General features: G+C 42.6%; 1 pseudogene; it reads left to right on the forward strand.

The window, feature by feature from the left end:
* The first annotated feature begins 1,996 nt into the window (after window positions 1–1,996).
* On the forward strand, window positions 1,997–3,333 carry LOC140609728 (small nuclear ribonucleoprotein G pseudogene; annotated as a pseudogene).
* Window positions 3,334–8,361: the final 5,028 nt, after the last annotated feature.

Raw genomic sequence — 8,361 nt, forward strand, 5'->3', positions numbered from 1 at the left:
TGGTCATTGACAAGTAGGATTTTACACTAATTTCAATAACAACTCAAACCAATAAGCCTTTTTGTGATAACCATAAACTCAAGAGGTTTGTACTCAAGGAGAGTACAAAAATGCGGCCCTAACAAGGTCCAAAAAGTTCACTCCCGAAGTTAGCCTGAAAAAGATCTAGCTGCAAATGGAGTACATCCACATTTCTGTCCAGCCAAATTAGTGACAACAAAGGTTGAGACAACAAAGGCCCCTCATGGACCAGGACCCCTTATGATAAATTCCCTTGAAAGCTGGTACAGTTGGACAAGGAGAATTCTGCTTATCAAATCCACAGGCAGTGGTTATCCCCTGAATGCACACCTGTACATGCGTCCTCCAGTTGGCAGAGACCTGAGAGAATATTCTCACTATTCATAAAGCCAAGCCCTCAAAACACAGAACAGGGCAAAAGAGAAACCATATTCGGGTTTTCTTATACGTATATCAACAGCTTTAGCTAAGCTAAAAGTGTCTCTCAGCCAAACTAACAAGTAGGAGGGATATGTGCCCCAGGGGTGGGGATTGTGTGGTGGTTTACAGTGTGCCTCATTACACAGAAATGTTTTTTGCGGTTGGCAGCTAACCTATGGTCAGTCCAATCTGTTCTGTGACTAACTTATCCTAACACAAGAGTCTTTGAGTTAGGTAGCATTTGCTCTAATAGCCATAATGTGCTAGACCATGCCCACAGCAGAGTTTGTCTAAGCGAACATTGGTCTGGTGAAAACCATGGACTCACTGTGCTGTGAGGCCAGGTCAAACAGCAGGCTCACAGGCCTTACACCTGCATCCTTCCCAATGGTTTTCTTCCTCATGACAAATGACACAATAGAGACAAAGGAAAACAGTGACCATCTCTAGGAGGAAAATGATCAACAAAAATCAAGAGTACTCCTAACAATTCTTTAGCCGAGTCAATAAATCCAAGGAACTAGTTGCACAAATATTTTCTCCCACTTACCTAAATTTTAAAAAAGAAAAAAGAGGGGAGAAAAAGAGTCACCACTCATACTTCTACCAGTAGCTGTGGGCAGAGATGTGGGAGACTGAAGTAACAATTCTTGCCTTCTGCTAGTGCTTATCAGAGATCCCAGGAGCTCTCTGCTGCAGCAGCTTCAAAGCAAGCAGTGTCCAGTCAATGGTTCATCCTGCCACCTGTGCTGACTATTGGGAAGGAAAAATCTTTCCTCTACCCTTGGCTGCTAAATTGACATAAGACAGATTAATAGAAGAAAAACATTTAATTTCATACATATGCGGACTCCACAAAGACCATTAGAGTCCAAAGACTAGTCAGTCAGTTGAGGCTTAAATGCCATCCTAAGCTAAGAAATGGGATGGGAGCCTGGGGCTCAGGGGGGGAGGGGGGAGGAGTATAATTCACAGGACCATAAGAAGAGCAGGTATTAGGGAATTAGGTGATTGCCCTGCTGTACAGATTAATCTTTCAATTAAAAAAGTTACCTTTGGTAAGAGCTCTCTTTCTAGGCCAAGACTGTTACTAAATTAATTTAAGTAGTTTAAGTACTTAAGAGAGAGAAATTTTTCTTGAGTATGCAGGTGATTGCCTTCAGTTCAAAATAATCCACATGCCAAATTGACATATTTTGGGATCATGTATTTTGCTCCCTTTCATATGATTCCATTTATGTGAGGTTCTTGAAATAGTCAAATTCATAGAGACGGAGTAGAACAGTAGTTACCAAGGGCTGGGGAGAGGCAAATGGGGAGTTGTTAGTAGGTACAGAGGTTTAGTACAGAATGATGGGAAAGTTCTGTAGATGGTTGGTGACGGTTGCAGAACAGTATGAATGTACTTAATGCCACTGAATTAAACACTTGGAAATGGACAAGATGGCAAATGTTATGTTACATGTGCTTTACCACAATAAAAATTTTAATTTAATTTTAAAAATGTAAATCAAATTCCATTTGGAGGCATATTTAAGCTTACTCAGTAGACACCATGAGCAAAGCTCACCCAAGTTGAAAAACTTATGGGCAAGAAATTATCATTGAAGTTAAGTGGTGGCCAACATGTCCAAGGAATATTACAGGGGTTTAATCTTGTTTTTGAATCTTGTGATAGATGAATGTGTGGAGATGGCAACTAGTGGGAAAAAGAACCATATTGAAATAGTGGTAATATGAGGAAATAGTATCATCATGTTAGGAGCCTTGGAATGAGTATAAACAATGGGTGTGTTCATTAGAAGAAATCAACTGCTTCCACATGTCCTCTCTCCATATAGTACCTGTTTTTACTGCAATATAAAAATAAAGTCATGTGTGTTTTCATGTTAAACTTTTTTTGTTAAACTTTTATAATAGTCAAAAAATCAAAAATTTAAATCTACAGACTTGAATTACCATAGAGTCATTGTAAAAAATGGAAGACTTTTCAGACATCATTAAGTAGAAACAGTTGATTTTTATTTGCTTTTTATTTTATTTATTTATTTTTATGATAGTCACAGAGAGAGAGAGAGAGAGAGAGAGAGAGAGAGGCAGAGACACAGGCAGAGGGAGAAGCAGGCTCCATGCACCGGGAGCCTGATGTGGGATTCGATCCTGGGTCTCCAGGATCGCGCCGGGTCTCCAGGATCACGCCCTGGGCCAAAGGCAGGCGCCAAACCGCTGCGCCACCCAGGGATCCCTTATTTGCTTTTTAAAATATTTTATTTTTATTTTTTTAAAGATTTATTTTTATTTATTTATTTATGATAGACATAGAGAAAGAGAGAGGCAGAGACACAGGCAGAGAGAGAAGCAGGCTCCATGCCGGGAGCCTGACGCGGGACTCGATTCCGGGACTCCAGGATCGCACCCTGGGCCAAAGGCAGGTGCGAAACCGCTGAGCTACCCAGGGATCCCCCAAAATATTTTATTTTAAAAAAGATTTAATTTATTTATTTGAGAGAGGGAGTGCAAGCAGGGTTGGGAGTGGAGGAAGAGGGAGAGAGAGAATCTCAGGCAGACTCCATGCTGAGCTCAGAGCCCAAGATCCTGACCCTGAGCTGAAATCAAGAGTCAGATGCTTAACCAACTGAGCCACCCTGGTGCCCCTATTTTATTTTATTTTATTTTATTTTATTTTATTTTATTTTATTTTATTTTATTTTATTTTATTCTTGTAAGTAAACTACACCCACCATGGGGCTTGAACTCATGACCTCAAGACTGAGCTAGTCGGGTGCCTCTAAAAATAATTGAATACAAGAGAAGTCAAAGGATCCCAAGAAAGAAAATGTAACCATTGTACACTGCTTGGTTGTGCAGGTAATAAAGTTTATATAGTCTTAATCATATGAGCAATATTTATTGACTTTTCAACTTTTTAAAAATTTATTTGTTCATGAGAGACACACAGAGAGAGGCAAAGACACAGGCAGAGGGAGAAGCAGGCTTCTCACAGGGAGCCCGATGTGGGACCATATCCCAGGATCATGACCTGAGCCAAAGGCAGACGCTCAACCACTGAACCACCCAGGCATCTGACTTTTCGAATCTGAAAGCCAACCTGTAGACTCAGCAAAGAAGACAGTTGTGGTTACAGAACAAAGACATAAACACTATCCAATTTGACAGTATAAAATTAAAATCACAGATCATGGAAGTAGGGAGGCAAGAGAATGAGGCAATGGGAAGAGTAGGTGCCAGAACAGCCATATCTGATAAACTTGGACCTTAGATACTGTCTTGATTTGATAGAAAAACAGAAAACCTAAAGTTACAAGGATGAAAAATAGTGATAAAAACTCTATTGGAAAGAGTGGGAGATGGCAAGGTATAAGTGACTTAAATCCCCACACAGAGCAGGATGTTGATAACATCATTCATATATCCATGAGTAGATTTAAGAGCATAGGCCAATTATTCTGTAGATTGTCCCTCAGTTTGAGCCTTCCTGATATTTCCTTCTTGTTAGGTAGATCCAGGCTTTACATTTTTGGCAGAAATACTGTATGTGAACTGTCTAGGTTCATCTTATCAGGAGGTCCCTGATGTTACTTTATTTCAATATTGCTGACATTAAGTATGATCATTTGGTTAAGGTAGATGTCCACCAGTTTTTAGTACGTCAGTGTTTTGTAATTAGTAAGTTATAGGGAGATACTTGGAGACAAATGTGTCCTTTTTTTCCTAAGCTAGTTAGGGGAATGACAGGAGGCACTTGAGAAGAGGGTTTGGTAAAGGCTAGTTTCTGGGACCCAGTATCCTTTCTGTTCACCTGGTTCTCCCAGCCTGGAGAGCTCTACCATGACTTGCCATTGGTCTCCTCTAAGTCATCCATTTCTGCCTTGGGTATCTTCAGAGCCAGTGGCTAAATGAGGCCCTGTGATCATTTCTTTGAACCCGAGGCCTAGAAGATCCTAGGGCAATGGTTCTCAAACTGTTTTTGAATCTAAGACATAAAACAGAAGTTGTTTGGGTTCGAACAAGGGCAGTGCCCTAAAAGACCTTCTCTTTCCCTGCTGTTTGGGTTGAGGGCTCCCCAACCTGAAGCCTATGACAGTGTCGAAACTTCTGGCCTGGAAGCCTGGATAGCTCAGTGTTTGAGTGTCTCTGCCTTTGGCTCAGGTCATGATCCCGAGGTCCTGGGATGGCGTCCCATATCGGGCTCCCCATGGGAAGCCTGCTTCTCCCTCTGCCTGTGTCTCTGCCTCTCTCTCTCTCTGTCTCTCATGAATAAATAAATAATATCTTAAAAAAGAAAGAAAGAAAGAAACTTCTGGCCCAAGAGACATACCAATGGCCACTGGATCCTTGGGAAAGCTGGCTTGGATCTTATCCGCCCCTCTTCCATTTCCTCAAACAGCTCTGACTTTGAATCCTGGGGCCACATGGGTCACTGACTTTGGAGAAGGAATTCTCAGCCTGTGCTCAAGCAGCATCTCAACCCCCTTATGCCATCCCCACTGCACTTTCTCTTTTATTTTCCTAAAATATAGACCATAGTCCAGAGACAAGGGCAAGGAGAAGGAACAGGGACAGGCTCCCCCCATCTCTCTGGCCTTGAACCTTCCAGCCTGGGATGCTGGAGGAGGCAGCCAGGTTGGATGTCCATACCCCAAACCTGGCAGATTTCCTGAGTGTTCTGTGCAACAGACCAGCCCCAACAGAGGGGAACCGGGATCAGGTGGATGACCTCAGCCACCAGGAGGAAGTGAGCTGGAGGAATTTTCACTTCTCCAAAGTCGTCTGTCCTGGTGCCTTGCAGAGCCTACATGACAAATAAGATGGGGAAAGAGGGGGTAAAAAACGTTGGCCAGAAAAAAAAAAAAAAAAAAAAAAAACGTTGGCCAGGAATGAATCTCAACTTTGTCACTAAACATAGCAGCCATGTGACCCTGACAGGTCATTTGTGTTTCTGGACCCTCAGTTGCCATTCAAAAACAGGGGCAGGTGGGACGCCTGGGTGGCTCAGCGGTTGAGCGTCCTCCTTTGGCTCGGGTCGTGACACCGGGGTCCTGGGATGGAGTCCCACATCGGGCTCCCTGCATGGAGCCTGCTTCTCCCTCTGCCTGGGTCTCTGCCTCTCTCTCTCTGTGACTCTCATGAATAAATAAATAAAATCTTTAAAAAAATAAAATAAAATAAATAGACAACTCCAACAGTTGTCTTGGAGAAATAACTGATCCTGCAGTGGGCTTTCCAAATTTTAGGAAATGCCATGCCACCCACATGGTTTGGGCCATGTCTTCATGCCAGCTCTACTACTACTTACCTGATAACTCCCCGTAATTGGTTTGCCTTTTAAACATGTCCTGAAGGGATGCCTGGGTGGCTTCAGCGGTTGAGCATCTGCTTTGGCTCAGGGTGTGATCTGGGGTCCCCAGATTGAGTCCCGCGTCAGGTTCTCTGCGTGGAACCTGCTTATCCTCCCTCTTCCTGTGTCTGCTTCTCTCTCTGTCTCTCATAAATAAATAAATAAAATATTTTTAAAAATAAAAATAAAATAAACATGTCCTGAAGAAATACTGCTCATGGGACACCTGGGTGGCTCAGTGGTTGAGCGGCTGCCTTAGGCCCAGGGCATGATCCTGGAGTCCCAGAATCGAGTCCCAATCAGGCTCCCTGTGTGGAGCCTCCTTCTCCCTCTGCCTGTGTTTCTGCCTCTCTCTCTCTGCCTCTCATGAATAAATAAATAAAATCTTAAAAAAAAAAATACTGCTCATGAAATTGGCTTTATTTCATGTGTTATATTTTTCTACTCTACCTTAAAAGAAATAAACAATGATTTTTTTAAAAGATTTTATATCTCTCCCCTCCCCTCCCCCTACAGTCTCTGATTTAATGTCCATAGCTTTGTTTGTATGGAAAAGAAAGAGGCCCCAAATCTCTGTAATGATAGGTATTTTAACCCATTCAATATATTTTTGCAGAAACTCAAGTGGCCTGAGTCATGGCCAAGATTGTACAACCCCTACCTTTGGGTGTGGAAGGGAGGACCATGAGAGAGAGCAGACTATGTCACCCCAAAATATGCCACTTTGGCATATGGATTATTTTCAATTGAAGGCAGTCAAGACCCAGTAGACTCAAGAAAATGTTTACTTCTCCCTTAACTACCTAAAATAATTTAAGATAGGGAGAGCCTGGATGAGAAAGAGGGCTCTTACTAGAGGTAACTTTTTAGCTGAAAGATCTATCTGTATGGCAGGACAAACACCTAATTACCAAACATCTGCTCTTCTGATTGTCCTTTGAATTATCCTTCTCCCCTTTGAAGCCCCAGACCTCCATCCCATTCCTTAGCTCAGGATGGCATATAAGCCTCAATTGCCTGACTTGCCTTTGAGTCTCATATATTTTGGGCTCCCTTAGGTATGAAAGTAAATTTGTTTTTCTCCTGTTAATCTGTCTTATGTCAGTTTATTAGATCAGCCAAAAAACCTAGAAGGGAACAAGGGAAAAATTTCCCACCCCTACAATTGATATATCAGAAGCAGGATCTCTGCAGAGCAGGCTGTGTTTACACTTACCCTAACTAACTCTCAGAAGTGGCCTATTCTCCACTTATAGCAGGCCAGGCCAGGAGGCTTTCTGGTAGGGGGTGATCACATTGCCTCTTAGGCATAACAGTAACAGGCTCTCCAGACGTAAGCCAGAGCCTGATTTGAGTCTACATTTCAGGTGGAATACAGCTAGATAGTTCCAACTGACTATCGCTCTGCATTAATCAGAATTCAATTATGAGAAGCAGAACCCATTCTAGCGATTTTAACCACACGGAGATTTAATATAGGGGATTAGATGCTTATAAAATCATTGGAGGGCCTAGAGGAATGGCTTTGCTGGGTCTCTAAGCCAGCACCCAGAATGACGCAGCAGAGCTGACCTACCAGAGGAACTGCAGTTTCTCCCTTAGGAAGTGGGGGAGTCAGGAGACTGTCACTTGAACTGTGATCTGGATATAAGGAAGCTTTTGCCTCAGCTGCAACTCTCCCTTAATCTCTTTTAGCTCCCACAAGGAGCTGCTGTGAACTGCTGCTGAAACCTAGTGTCTCCCAGGCATTGCCAGCCAGAGAAGCAAAATAATGGCCTCCACTCCTAGTTGCATGAGTTTAACTGGTAGAGCTAACTCTTACCCAGAATTCCACCTGCAAGGAAGGCAGTGAAATTTTTGGTTTTCTAAACTCTGAAACATGTTGAAGGCACACTAGGATACTGGAATGGACAATGAGAGTCAGTTTATCTTGCCTACCACGGTTGGAAAAATGAGGCCCAGCGAATCTCCCCAGCATGGGTTGCGGGTTACAACCCATCCACACTGTGTTCAATTGAATTGCTGGGGTACCTCCAATACTCAATGCATTTTCTCAAGATGAACCCTTTGTTGGTAACACTCTTACTTTTCCTTCCAGATAAATTTGGATGGCCTGTCCTATTTTTTTTTAAGTAGGCTCTATGCCCAATGTGGGGCTTGAACTCACAACCCCAAGTTTGAGAATCACATACTCTACCAATTAAACAAACCAGGTGTTCCTGGATTGCCTCTTCTTAGAAGCTTTCTCTTACCTCCTGGGAAAAAGTCTTGTTCTTGGCTTCTGTATGTATACCTTCTCCAATTATTTATTTACTTGATTGTCTCCTGTACTAGACCAAGAGGGCAGGGACTGGGTCTCACCTGTCTCTGTTTACACAGCTGAGCAAAGTTGGGGGCAATTCCTTTTAGCTCCTGGCATACAAAAAAGAGAAAGAAGACAGAAACAGGGTAGCAAAATTGCTGCTACTGTTTAAAGGTTTAAGTTTACCAACTTAATGCTTTAACATTAAAAGAGTATTAGAAACTCCAGGAGAAAAATGTTAATTTTATTCCAAATCGGT

Source organism: Canis lupus, chromosome 19, assembly GCF_048164855.1.
Source record: "Canis lupus baileyi chromosome 19, mCanLup2.hap1, whole genome shotgun sequence".
Lineage (NCBI taxonomy): Eukaryota > Metazoa > Chordata > Mammalia > Carnivora > Canidae > Canis > Canis lupus.